The sequence below is a fragment of the Montipora capricornis genome, chromosome 8, assembly GCF_036669925.1.
Source record: "Montipora capricornis isolate CH-2021 chromosome 8, ASM3666992v2, whole genome shotgun sequence".
Lineage (NCBI taxonomy): Eukaryota > Metazoa > Cnidaria > Anthozoa > Scleractinia > Acroporidae > Montipora > Montipora capricornis.
The window spans coordinates 38,041,083-38,055,477 of record NC_090890.1 but is presented as its reverse complement, the minus strand read 5'-3'; the positions used below and the strand labels follow the sequence as shown (position 1 = coordinate 38,055,477).

General features: G+C 39.2%; 1 long non-coding RNA gene across 1 annotated transcript; it reads left to right on the top strand.

Moving 5' to 3' along the window:
- The first annotated feature begins 307 nt into the window (after positions 1–307).
- On the top strand, positions 308–1,773 carry LOC138014254 (uncharacterized). The gene is made up of 2 exons (XR_011125283.1): positions 308–617; positions 1,185–1,773. It is a non-coding gene; the product is annotated as an uncharacterized lncRNA (long non-coding RNA).
- Positions 1,774–14,395: the final 12,622 nt, after the last annotated feature.

Genomic DNA, 14,395 nt, shown 5'->3' with positions numbered 1-14,395 from the left:
ATCCGCAGTGGGCAATAACTTCGGAATTGTATCCCGGTCGGGATACATTTGAATTTGATCAGGGGCACGTGACCAAGAATCAACTAATCGCAGTGCTCGTTTTGTTGAGTGAAAGTCTTGGCATATAACAATACGCGATGTCGAAACTGGTGTCTGCCAGCCCTTTTCAACCGCGTTGAAACATGACGAATCGATGTTGAATGAGTTGAAAAGCGTTTAAACTTTGCTTTAACAACCATTCAACATTTTTTTTTCGCAACCGCGAATGTTGAATGAAATTGAAGCAGTTTGCCACCCTTTTCCTTCACTGGCGAAAAATGTCTGCGCATGAGTTGCGCGATATGTCACGTGACGCGTCTCCGGGACGATCATTGGCTCTCGTGAAAAAAACACTCCCGAGGAGAACAGAAAAATGGCTGCCTTTTGAGAATCGGTAGCTTGTTGGTTTCCGTTCTTTTTAGAGCGATCAAGGCTAGTTTTAACGCCAGTTTCAAGTGGAATGTATTCTTAGAGAACGTCTATGTTGTGTAAATCGTTTAAAAGTCCAATCCAACGAGCATCCTCGGAAAATTTGCTCCTGGAAAATTTTATTTCGTGGGAAAAGAGCTGCGAAACAGGTGAGTTTTTTACACAATTTTTGATGTGGAAAGTTTGTTGCCACCGGGTACAAAAAGTTACTGTAATGTACAGAAAGGAGGATTCCTAAGGTTTCCGTTCATGTGTGAATTGGCTTGTACCAGGTGGCAGGGAAATGGTAATATTGTTCAACGTGAAGGTTATTTTTTTCTGCGTTACACCTTACGATCGGCACCTCTACATGAATGATCAATGATTCGATCAGATATGAATTTGATTTTTACTGTGATTGTCTCATTGGGAACGTAACCCTAGTATCAAATAGTTTAAATAGCTGCTTTTAAGGTCATTTATATTCCCTTTTCTGGTGAATGTCTAAGTTATTATACTTTTTAGCAGTCACAACTCAACGATCCTTGCGTTCAAGTACATGTAGTTACCAAGTTATGGATTTGCAATTAATTTGAATCAAAATCAAAATCCATGTTAGTTAAAATAATTTTTGGAAGAACAGACGTGTAGGTACAGATGTATATAGGTATCTATAGATTCAGGTTTTTTTAGACTATTGTTTTCTGGAAGCATTAATGATGTAATTTTGGTTTTAGGGGACTGTCATGTGTTGTTGGATCAAGGAAATTCTGTTTTGAGTCAAGTATGGTTGACAGTGGATAGTTGTTCCTGAAAAGGCTGAAAGGAAGCTTTATTGCCTTGGACTTTTTTTGCTTACACCCCACATGTTTGTTCTTTTCTTACATGGCAAAATTTATTAATATATTATGTGATTTGTAGCTGTAGCTAGAAACAGTGTCCCATGCATAAGGTCTCATTGGGGTTGATGGCAGTAAAATAATTTTGGTAAAAAATATGTTTAAAGTATTTATCATAACTTCTCATCTTGGTCCTGCGGGACTTCAAACATGCTCTACCATTTTGCACAAGGAACTTGTCAATCAACCGTTACCTTTTGGTGTATTTGCAATATGATATTTTGGATAGCAATTGATATATTTTTCTGATCCCTTATGTGTAGATATCCTATGTCTGTCACATAGTTAGTTTTAAGCTTTTTATTTCCTGTAGTGTATCTTTATTATAGTTAGCACATGACCCCACAAGCATGTGTTATTGCTTTAATATTGATTGTGTTTGAATAAAGGATATTGTTGTCTTGTCTTGTAGATAATGCAAAACAGCCTCAGTTGTATTTGCATTATTTCTGAATGTTACTTTTAAAGGGCAAACCATTAAAAAGTGTACAAAGTTTGCAGGAGTTCAGGAAAAATATTCAAAATATTCATTGATTTGAAGTTCCTGAAGCAGGTAAATCTTGAAGAGTTTACGCAACCATATTTGGAATATATGGCATTTCTTTTTGGAAATGTTCAAGTCCACAGAATTCATTTTCTTTATGTTGAGAAGTACTGACTGTTGACTCCATGTGGTTCCCCATTGACGAGTAAAATCATCTGGTGTTAGACAGAGCAAAATACTCTGGGTTTAGACAGAGTAAAATACCAAGTATGGCCGGTTTAGGGGTGAAAGGGTTAAAGTACGATCATTACTTTGACTTTCTTTCTTCATTTGAACCAAAACAAAAGTGACTAATCATCACCTCCACCATTGCTATACAACGGCTTTGGCTTTTAGAACAAAGTATCAAAGTTGAAGCTGGTGGCTCAAGGAGTAAACTTTGCAAAAACGTTAGGTTAAAAATACTTTTATGGTATTTGAGTATTATTGTAGAACAAATTTGCATAATATCGTTTGAGTCATTAAATCAATGAGTATCCAAATATGAGGATGCAGTTTGCTCAGGAGGGGTCTTTTTTTTTTTTAAACAACCCTTAAAGGTAACAGAATCTTGTTTTCTGGATGTAGGCTAAAGAAATCTGACCCCTTAGGGGAACTAGTTCTACGTAAATTGACAAATGACTGGCATTTATAATTCATAACACTTAGGTAAACGCTACTTGCTTGCTTACCAAATTTTTCTACAGTTCCATTCATTTTTCAGATTGATAGCCTTAAATGTACTGCAGCAACTCTGCCCGCTGTTTGGTCTCAGTATCATAAGTACCCCCTTGGGGTAGTTTGTTCACTTCACCACCATTGTTTAACCCTATCCAGGGACTAAAGCAAGGATGGAAATTGATTACAGCTTAAATAAATTCAGGGGCGGATCCAGCATGTTTTGAAAGTGGGGGCCGAACAAGAATACTAATCAGCGCGCGTTAGCGCGCCTCAGTAGCGCTACTTTCTAGGGGGGTCTGAAAATTTGGGTACTCTTACATGCACTCTGGTGCAATCTGGAACGTAATGTATCAGGATTCCATATTGAATAAAATTATAAGTTATGGTTATAATGATGCATGGTTTTTGAATCTTCGCTTCAAAGTCACAATATATATATAATTATATATATAGGCATTAAGATTTTACGCTGTTACAGTCTCTGTAAGATAGGTTGACTGTAGACGAGACAAGTATTTCGCATCCAGTCTTCTTCCTCATTTCGAAAGGATAATATTAGCGCCTGTAAGTTGAAAGTTTATTCGCACAACTTTGGTCATACTATTAGCGAAAAATCACGCTTTAGCTAAAAAAATCAAAAGCTCCAACAGACTGCTTACAAAATGATAAAATTATTGTATCTTTTGACAAAAAAAAATCTCGGACGAACTGAAAGGGGGGGCCGCGGCCGCCTCGGCCCCCCCCTAAATCCGCCCCTGAAATTGGACCACTTTCCACTTTTTTTATTTCTTACACTTACTGCATTCAACTTTAATTTATTCATCCTTTGAAATGGTAGGAATGCTTACTATTATTTACAGCAATTGCTAAAAAATTCATTGCATCTAATGTTGAAATATTTTTTACATATGAGTCTTAAGTATTTATGAGTCAATGAGTCATGAGTCAATGAGTTAGTGCAGTTACCCTAACCCATAAAATGAAAGCTAAAATTTCATAGAGTGCTTAGGCCTAATCACTGAAACGAGGGCTTAGGCTTGATCAATAAATTATTGCTATATTGACTCTGAGTCTCATTGACTCATGACTCATGACTCATGACTCATTGACTAATTGACTCATAAATCATGGGACCTCTTTACATATGGAAAGGTAACAGGAGTTATTTCTGTGAAGTGTTATCCAGAAAACTGCAACATGGGATTATGTCCCTTTCAAATGTAGCTTTGTATGCTTTTGCTCAATGTCTTTGAACGATTATTACGGAAATATGAAGTTATGGTTTTTCTAAAAGTTAAATCTAATGCAAGGGGATCAAAATTATTGAAGCAGCTGTGTTCCAACCAGAGTCCGCAAAGAGAGATTAGATAATTTGTTGTACTGGAAGTACTTAGTAGGCCAGCGTGAAATTTGTGAAGAGTTTTGGAGGGTGGCACTGAATCACCTTCAACAAGTTTTCTAAACTTTGAAAATACCTAATTTTATATCCTCCTGCTGTTTTATTGCTGGAAGATAAAATCAATTCCTGATTAAGTATTTTTGTTGTCACATTAACCCACTACAATGTGGTGAAAGCGTATTATTAGCTGTAGTAATATTTTGCTACAGTAAAATTCTCCCTGCTGGTAAGCTGGACTTTTGAATCAAATATTGTTGTTTTGGCTATTCAGAGTTAACCTAATCTATGTTTATTTCTATAATTTGGAGGAAAGCAAACAATTGGCATTTTGCCACGCCCAGATTAGTCTCCTTTAGGGGTCACAAAAAGCTTGAGCCACGCCCAGATGGTCTCCTTTTGGGGTTAAATTCAAAATTTCCGACGAGCATCCCTGTCTGTTCCATATGGGTGTCCCCCCCCCCCCCCCCGGGCTTCTAGTGTACCCAATATGAGGTGCTATGACATGTCAAGTATGATTTTGGTTATTATTACTGCTAAATTCACTTTAAACTTTATTTTTGAACGACTGAAATACATTTCTTAATTTTCCCTTCGGTCTTAATAAATTTTCCTCTAGGGACCTCTTGAATGGCAATTTTAACAACTTAATTTTGAAAAAAAATGCGAAAATCTTAACATTTTCTGTTAGATGCGGGACCCCGGGGAAACAGTGTGTAACTATTTAGTTGGAAGAGAAACCATTTGGAAATTTAGTGGTATCTTTTTTGTTCCACTTTTGAAAAGATAAACGCATGAATTGAAATCAAGATGGTAACCATTAGCTGGTAAGCTCCACAAACGAATTTCCACTCGAACACTAGCCTGAACCGAGACTCGCGTTGACCTTGAAATTTTAAAAGAAATTTCCCTCGTAGCCCTGTTGGCTTAAAAGAGGATCTCGCTGGCATAGAAACGCACTATGCAGTCTACATTCGTCCGTTTTACTGGCCTGAAAAAGGGTCTTTTTTGTCCACGGAGATCTAATAAAATTGATCTAATAAACACCGAATGGCAGCCATGTTTGATTTGAGGTATTGAAGTCACATGACAAGGCCTCGACCAATCAGACATTTTTCGCCAGTGAACCCTTTTCCAACATTGTTAGGTATGCGCGTGCGCACTAATAGGTCTCATTGAAGTATCCGTGTCCATATACACAGTAACAACAGGCCTCTCTGGTGAAGCTTTGTTGAATCAAATGTTGATGGCGAGTTGAAACCGTCTGCTACCCCAGCTGTACTGTCAACATCGTTCAACAGCGTTCAACAAAATCGAACGGTTGTTGAAGCAAATGGTTAATAACTCTTTTTCCCGGCCCTTTACGCAGCTATCGACGCATCACAAGCGAAGTATTCGCGATATCTCCGCTAACTATCCTTACTTTCTTTCCAAACAGAAAGGGATGAACCCAGGATACCATGAGGACAAACTGACGATTAACATGCCATTCATACCTTAGGAGAATGCAGCTCAACAATTACATGAAATAACAAAAAAAAGATGAACAATAAAGGGCCCGGCTTAGTTTAAGCTGCATCTGAGGCAGAACTTTTGTAGCTGCAGATAAAGTAGAGTGCTTTAAAAACGGGAAAAATAAAGAAGCTTTAAAGAAACCATCCAGTTGTTTTGTAAATTTGGGTAACCCTTAATTTTTAATGGTTCTCGTTATCGCAGTCACTCTCAAACTTTATTTACATCCAAATAAACACACTCGCCCCAACAACAGTACGCTGATTTCACAAATGACATGGGCAGTATAATACTAAAACAGTGTAATGCTAAGACTACCACTAATAACAGTATAATACTTCATCAGCGGCCACTCGGTGCCGAGCACGTCAATCCCCCGGATCAGTTTACTGTTCTCGTTACTTAGGCCTCCTACGACGTCTATCCTCCGCCTGGCGCGGAGGTTCAGTGCAATACTAAGATTATGTTGTATACATAATGGGATTTCTGTGCAAGCATGCGCTTCAGCGAGCAGCTCTAGAGACAGAGCACGTGGAAAGTTAGACGTTTTGATAAAGAAACCGTTCTTGCGTTTAAAGGGTTTTTCCTGTCCTTTATCCGGATCAAGAATTCAACACACCACTAAATCTAAGACTAATAATACATGGCCAGTATTACACAAAAAATTATCAAATATAAACTTACACAGGCAAAAAAAATAATATACTAGAGCGTTACTTATACGAGGGAATATAGCATGGCATGATCCAATTGGCACAGAGCAGTCTTCCATCAAGTGTATCCCAACAGAGGGTTTCACTTACTTCAGCTGAACGAATAACATTATCAGCGCCCGTGAGAACTCTGGCTGCTGCTCGAGATCAAAATCTTTGCAGCTTATCTCTAAGTTGTTTGCCGCAATTGTGTCACAAAGAGGGAACAATATTCAAAGTAGGGCTGTGATGTTCGTCCTTCGCTTGCGAAGATAACCATGATTTCAAATCAATCAGGGGTTGCCGCGGGGATGGGTGCGTAGATGACTGGTGAGGCCAATCTTAGCTCGGAAGAGTCTGTTACAATGGAGACATGGAATGCTGGGGGCTGAGCCGGGCTGGGAGGCAGAGCTCTCACGATCTCTCCTCTTCTGGCATTTCTGTTGGTTTTCAATCATTCGCGGCGCCTCTTTTCGAAGGCAGCTGCTCCGGACCTCACAAGGGATCGCCAGCTGGCACGATCCTCTGCCATCTCTTCCCAGACGGCTGAGGATCGTGCCGGCTGTGCAAGGCTCTTATAAACGTTTTCCAGTAAATGTAAAGAAACAAAAGCCTTTATACGTTTCATCGCCCAAATGCCTACGCCAGCTCTCTTGAAAATCATATCAACAGAACTTTCCAAACTAAGTTTTTCATTAATCTGAACTCCTAGACATTTGTGTGTTGATTCGTGATACGGCTATATCATTTACCACGACAGGTTGTTCAATGTTCTTATGATCAAGATAATACGAGGAGCCGATGACCATGAGTTTTGATTGCATTTGGAGTTTAATTTGTTTAAGCCATTCGCGGACATGGATAAGATTTGAGTTTAGTTTTACGATACGTTCATTAGCAACGTAGGAGGATGGGAAGATTTGAATATTATCCGCTTACATGCATATGGTGCAGTTGATCTTAAACAGTTCGGCAAATCGTTCATATACAATAAGAACAACAATGGGCCCAGGATTTAACCCTGCGGGATTCCGCAGGTAATTTATTTCACAGATGATAGTTGCCCATTAACAGAACATTGCTGCTCTCTATTTGTCAAATATGATTTGAACCACTTCAGTTCCTTGTCCGCGATGGTAAAAAATCATTCATCGGGTTGGTTCTGTTGAGAGGCATGGGCATGTTGGAATAAGAAAAGAAAAACATTCCAAAAAAATACAAAGACTTCAAAACTCGAACATTTTTTTCCATAACCGAAAAAGAAACTTATGTGTTTTGGAAACTCCTAACTGACTTGTGGTTTAAGATGGAAGCGCACAAGAAATTCCGAAATTAAAATAAACAATTATACAAGTCATTTTCTTCATGGAAACAATTATTTTGAAAAAAATTCAAACACATTTGATTATAAACATTATTTCCTCCGGCATTAAGTAATTTTCTTGGAAATGGAAAAAAGAGTGGTGGAAATAGTAGAAATGGTGTTTAAAGGAAACGCGCGCGCGTTGGGATATAAAACAAGCATATATTAAAAATAATGTATAGATTTAGCCAAGCCTTAAAACCGGAGCTTCCGAGTTATTTACTCTTACAATAAGTTACCTGGCTTGAACCTGCAATCCAATCAAAACCAAGTACCTGGTCAGCGGTCAACTTAAAACAAAAAAAAAAACAGCTGACCTCGATGAGCTCTAAACTTGAGACCGCTATATGATCACGTGGCACTGGTCACTTAGGCCTCTTTAAAAACAATACCATAAGTCTTTGTTTGCCCTCCAAAATTTTACATGTGCATTGTTTTTTTTATTTTCTCTTGGGACCATTTAAAGTCCCAAGAGAATTTGGAAACAATGTGTCGCGGACAGTTAATTGTTACTTCTTGTATGCAAATTTGTTTTTTCGGTCGTATTCCTTTTACTCAGGTTACGCTTACCTCATTAGTGAGCACAATCAATTATTACACGTTTATTGGGACTGAAAATTTTGATAAATCGTTTTTTCGTCCTCTTAAACCGAGTGCATGTTATGTAGCTACACGAGTACTCCTTTTTCCTTTCTTTTTGCACACATTCGGTAAGCCTTGTCATTTGTTAAATATTGTCTTTTGGTTTACGTGTTACGTAGTTAAACTCCCGACTCATCTTAGTGTATTTCTTTTTTTCTCGTCGCGAACCTCGCATTGCTCCCGGTTTGTTGTTAATATCAGAGGCGTGTTTTCGGAATAAAGCAGAGTTGTTTCTTTTTCTTGTAGAGTGTATTTTGTCCTTCACACAATGCTTATGCAAAGGTTTGAAGGGCAAAGAGTATTAAGGCATTTTTCAAAGCTGCCTATTGGCAACATGAAGGGGGGGGGGGGGGGTGGGGACGTACGGTCGCACGGTGACCAAAACCAAATTTTCTTGCACAGACGGTTCCATATTTTCTTACCCATGGTGCTCCGCGCGTTTCATACGCTTGTTTTTATCCCGACACACGCATGTGTTTTTAAAACTCCTAACGGTTCAAGATGAAAGCGTCCAAGGAATTCCGAAATTAAATAAGCATTTTAAAATTCATTTTTTTGACCGATAAAAAGAATTTTTTTGGAAAAAAAAATCAGACAAATTTGATTGCAAACATTATTTCCTCTGGCCTTAAGTATCTTTAGTAGGAATGGAAATTTCCTTTAAAGGAATGTTGTCGGCATAAGTTGTTCAAGCAACCTATGCACACATAGAAACTTGACGTTAATAAATGCAGTGAGTTTGTGCATAAGGCTTGTCCTAGCCTGTAGTGCAGGCGTATTATAGTGATTACGGGCTTTGCATAACCTTTTTTGGCCGCCATCTTGAATTTCCGAACCAGAGGAAGTTTGGAGAGAGGAATAAATTGCCACCAAGGGGGTAGGTCAACGGTCAACCTCGTCCCATTCCCTTCCAACATCCATCCAATATGGCGGCTCGATAGAGTTGGTAGAGACTTGTTTCTATATCTCATAGTGCCCTTGGACGTGAGTTGCCTGGGAATGAAAAAAATCACTGGAATCGGAATGCTAACAGTTAAGCCTAAATATTGTTTTAGGCCTAGGCCTAATTAGGCCTAGGGTTAGCATTTCTAAGGGGTTTGGGCTTTTTCAACAGTTACGTTATAACCTGAGTCTGCATTTTACAATGACCGATTCCAGTGATTTAATTTCATTCCCAGGCACCTCACGTCCAGGGGCACTTTGAGATATGGAAACAAGTGTTCGGGCGGCTCGATAAGACGCCTGCACTGCAAACGAGGCTTGTGCTTATCCAAGTCTATAGGGCAGGCGTTTTGTGATTAAAGCTCGTTGAAAGGAAAAACCTTAAATAAAAATTACCACAACTAGGTTTTCTGAGCACGCGAGACTGAGCACCCCCAGCAAACCATTTTTTTAACGAAAACCGCTGGTCATCAACCTGGTTCTGGTCAACGCTGTCTAAGGTCTTCCCGTTGAAAGTGGTTTTCGACGAACTTTCGTCAGCACAGATTTAATTTCGTGGTCGTTGAACAGGGTTTGTTTTAACATTGGGAGGGGGGGGGGGGGGGGGGGGCAAATTATTCACGTATGACACCACAGGGAAGGACCTTTCGATTTTCGATGCTTTCTTAACACTATTTCTCTCGGAATTCTTGTAACGCGTTGCGTGACGTGCATGTCTTAAAGAATAATTTGTGGAACTAGTAATGGGATGGTCAGGATCATCGATCCTTGAGCCTCGATAGAGGTTGTCTTATCGAAAAATACGTCAAGGCCTTAAATAATACATCGAACCGAATCCAAAGCCTTTCCAAATACTTCCCTTAAAAACAATTTCATTATTAAAAGACAAAAAGTAGCGGCAATCGTAGACCCCATCGTAGTTTGTATTTGTTTATATTTTAATCTCCTGAAGATTGATGGCACTCCTGGAACAAGTTTAGTTACAGGTTCAGAAGGTTTTCAATCGATGTCAAACTAAATGCACCAGAACGGTGTACCTAAAGTTGTAAGACAATGGGACGGCGAGCAGCATACAATGTTCAATTCCACTTAAAACTTGGGGACCCATTTGTTTAATTTTCCCTACGTTCATATCACACTTAAAAACTCAAAAGCCATACGCTCAGGTCCTGAAAGGTTCATCTGTTCATTTTCACAAAAACAACGCGCTTTCCTCACTGGTAGTACAGTTACATTTTGCTCTCAAAGTTGCGCGTAATAAGTTCCAAATCCATGTCAAAACAACAATTCTTTCATTAAGCGCTTAAATGAGTCACAGCTATTAAAAGGTAATGACCACTTTCCGAGAATCTTCAAAAACATTTCCGAGAAAGCTCATTGTATATTTATGACGCCACCCGCAGACAGCACTTAGCTCAACCAGGTTCGACAATATCATGATACAAACATCACGACGGACCTCGTGCTGATACGCACGCTGGCATAAATACGTTTGCGTAGTTTTATCTCGAAATGCCAAACGGTGTTAGTTGATAAAGGTTATAAATGTTCTTACTATTTGATTAGAACTAGAATACGATGCAGTATCACACGCGGAAAATTGTATGTCTCTGTAGAATCCTTCGTATCAACTTTCAAGCTTGTTCCAGAGTAATCGAATATTTAACAATCATTGCATAAGCGCGCGTTGGATATGAGATGGTAAAGAAAAAGAGGGGTGGCCAAAAAGCGCAAATGAAATAGTTGCTTTATTTAATTTTACTTGATTCTGAACGTTTGAATGGTTGGAAATTTCGCTCTCCGACGCAACAATTTCGAAACCGTCAGTTGGCGCCAATTTAAAAATGGCTAAAAGTTCTCTCTCAAGGATCTTACTAACCGCAATCTCTTCGTGGGATAAGTCAAACTCCAAACATTTTGTTCAGTTGATAATCATCGTAAACGCACATTCCTCAATACATTTATGTTAGAACTGAGCCCTCTCTTTCTTCCAAGCTAAGATTTGTGAAAAACATTACTGACATAATTGTGAATTGTCATTGTTTTAAAAATGTTCAATAACACAACACAACGCTTCAATAGCCAACGTTCGATATATCAATATTCACACATGGCTACGAGGCTTTATGGTAAAATTTTACGACTCAGTTCTGTTTTCTTTGCCTCACAAGGGAGATTTCTAAACAAAAGAACATTCAAATTTAACCATAAAGCTTCGTAGCCATGTTTGAATACATGTATTGATATATCGAGCGTGGCCTGTTCTCGCTTGTGATCCGAGTCTTTGTTTTTGCCTTTCAGCAGCCATGACTGTAAAATATGCGCAGACATGCAACGGTGGTCAAAATCACAAAACCACCCATAAATTCGCTTCATTCTCTTCTCGGTTGAAGCCGTACACGTACAGACTACCGATCAATTCCACAAATCACGCGAGGAACAACGATGGATCCTTCGCTGCCATCGACGCAAATGGGAAGGCTCAACGCTGATATGGCCCGAAGTGCCGATCAGTTAACGCGTGTAACCAGTACCACTATACTTGGCGTTGTCGATCCTCAAGCTATCATGATAAAAACCCATAGCAAGGAAATCGAACTACTGAAGAGGGAAATACATGAAAAGAACGAGGCCATACTGCGCCTGGAAAAAGACATAAAACAGCTTCGAGAGCACAATGACGAATTGAATGTTACTGTGGAATTCAAAGACAAGGAGATTAAAGCCCTGAAGGATAAAATAAACACCCTGGAATCGGAGAAAAAGGACTTACAAAGAAAATTAAGGGCTGTTGAGGTCGAATTGGAGGCTGTGAAAGAGGAAGTCGATCAGTTGAAAACAGCGAATAAGGCCACTGAGGATAAGAACGCGGATTTGGAAGAGAAGGTCGAAAAGTTATCGACGAAAATGGAGGGAATGAAGAAAAGTCTTGAGGAGACTAAGGATGAGAATGCTTTACTCAAAACGAAGGTTCAGAAGCTGGAAGATGCAAGGCAACATATATCATCGACTGGTGTCCCCAGCGAAGTGATGGCGGCATTACCGAATGCCATGGGCTCTTTGGAAACTTGGCTAATATACCTGGGTGAGATGTGCTGGCTAATACAGGCAATGATGTACAAGGCTGTTCACCCGAATTCGTACAATGAGAGAAAGGGTTACAAAGTCAAGCATATTGAAGAAGACATCGATGACTTGGAAGAGAAGAATCAACAAGACGAGGCAAAACAAAGGTGGAAAGCACTTCAGAAAAAACTGAAATGGAAGGGAAAGGAACACTTAAGGGCAATGCAATCTATCCAGAGGAGCAGAAATATCACTGCTCACCCAGTTCTGACCGAGGAGTTACTCGTATGGGCAACACAGATGATGGAGGATGCAAGACAATTGGATTGTAAGCCATCTTGCATTAAAGAACTGATAGAAATGTGGAAAATGCTGAATGAATCAAACGAAAGGAAAATCATACAACGAACCTGAGATCACTCAAAGATCTATACGATGCAGTTTATATTGTCTTATCTCGCAAGACGAAGAGGAATTATTGCTTATATAGTTATAACGATTCGTAGCATTGCTAAAATCAATGCCGTTTGTAGACTTTCCGTTTGTATTGTGGCCCCAATTTAAATTCCAGTATGAACGTTTACCACGTACCTCTATCTTAAGAAAGAAAAACACAAAACATTTGCTGGCAAATTAGTATACTGGTTCAATTACGAAAAAAATGCTTGTAAAAATGTAACTGATCTGACAACGGCGAAGGAAGACGTTTGTCAGTGATTAAACTCAACTGATGTTGCAAGTTGGTGTCCAACGAACGAATGTGCCAATTTTAAAAGCCGAAACAAAATACTTGTGCCTTTTCAGAAGTATTGTGAATCAGACGAAGATCGCTTCTTATAGGATTCACTCGCTTCCGAGAAACCATGCAGATCATAGCTTCCTAAGGTTTCAAGTTCTTGCAATTAGAGGGTCGTGGTAGAGTGGACAACAGTTATTTAACTTAAAACCGCGGATAAAACGTCCGCGTTCGTGAGCTTTCGATATTTTAGCCCGGCTACAATCTTTGAGACACACATTCAGAACAGAAACGTGTTGGATGTAGTCATTGCTAGGTAATATGGTGCGAACTATCGGCTGTAAGGGTGGAAGACTGTTTTACAACATCTGCCGCGTGGTGAAGTAACTGAAGCTTTCATAGAACTATTGTTCTAGCAGTTTTAGCAGCTCTCACTTTAAACTGGTTCTGAAGACATGACTATACGTATTACTTGTTTTAATTTCTTCATCTGGGCTTCGAGAGAAGGATGTATAACTCGAATTCTTTCAAATAATGTCACCCAATATGAAAATCTATCCCAATTATGCAATGAGTACGCAGTTCAACTGACATCGTGACTCGGAAATCAGTCCAGATTCGGGCGTGGGCCTCAGTAACGCGTCCGTGAAAAGTAAGTTGAAGACAAAAACGCATTCTTCCACCAAGAAAACATCAGCAAATATGAATGAACCCGATTTCCAAAGCTGATATAAATAGCGTTAGCCCATATATTTGGTTTAACATGCACGAAATTTTTGCAACAGCTGATTTCCTTTGAGAACTACGCGAGTAAGAATAATAAATTAAAATAATTGTTTTGAGAACTGTTTAAAATAAATAGGGAAATAGCGCAGCATTTTGAAGATTCATTCTGGCTTGTAAATGAATGGATTTTCAGTAAAGAAAATACCAGATGTGCTCTCAGGGACAAGAAAAACAGATGTAAACATGCGGTGTTGTTTGAAGCGTGCTAAGTGACGGTCACAGTGACTATGGCAAAGTCTTAGTTATTGCTAGCGAGAGGGACGACTTTATTTGTGCGAGGTGTGGGTGAGCGGAATAGTCTAAAGACAATGATAATGCGAAAGGGGTTTGTTGTTTCAATGTTATTTCAGTTTCCGAATTTGGAAGAGTGTTACAATGTTCAAGTATTGGCAATGATGAACAGGGTTGAAAAGGAAAAACGCTGCAAACTGAATCAGAAACCAAAATTACACTGTTCGGTTCGGAAGTTGAGGGATAGAATTAAGGCCTGTGACTCATTTGAAAGACAAAGTTGCAACGAACAAAACAAACATTCAATAAATATTACATGACTGTTCTTAGAGGAAAGAAATTTCCGAGAAATCTGGTGCATCAAGGCGCATGCGCGGTATTATTTTGTTATATAATCTTTTTGTCAAATACGAGGCATCTGATTGGTTTAAGATATTTCGCCACGTCAGCGTGAGCCAATAACAGGAAGGCAAGGTGTG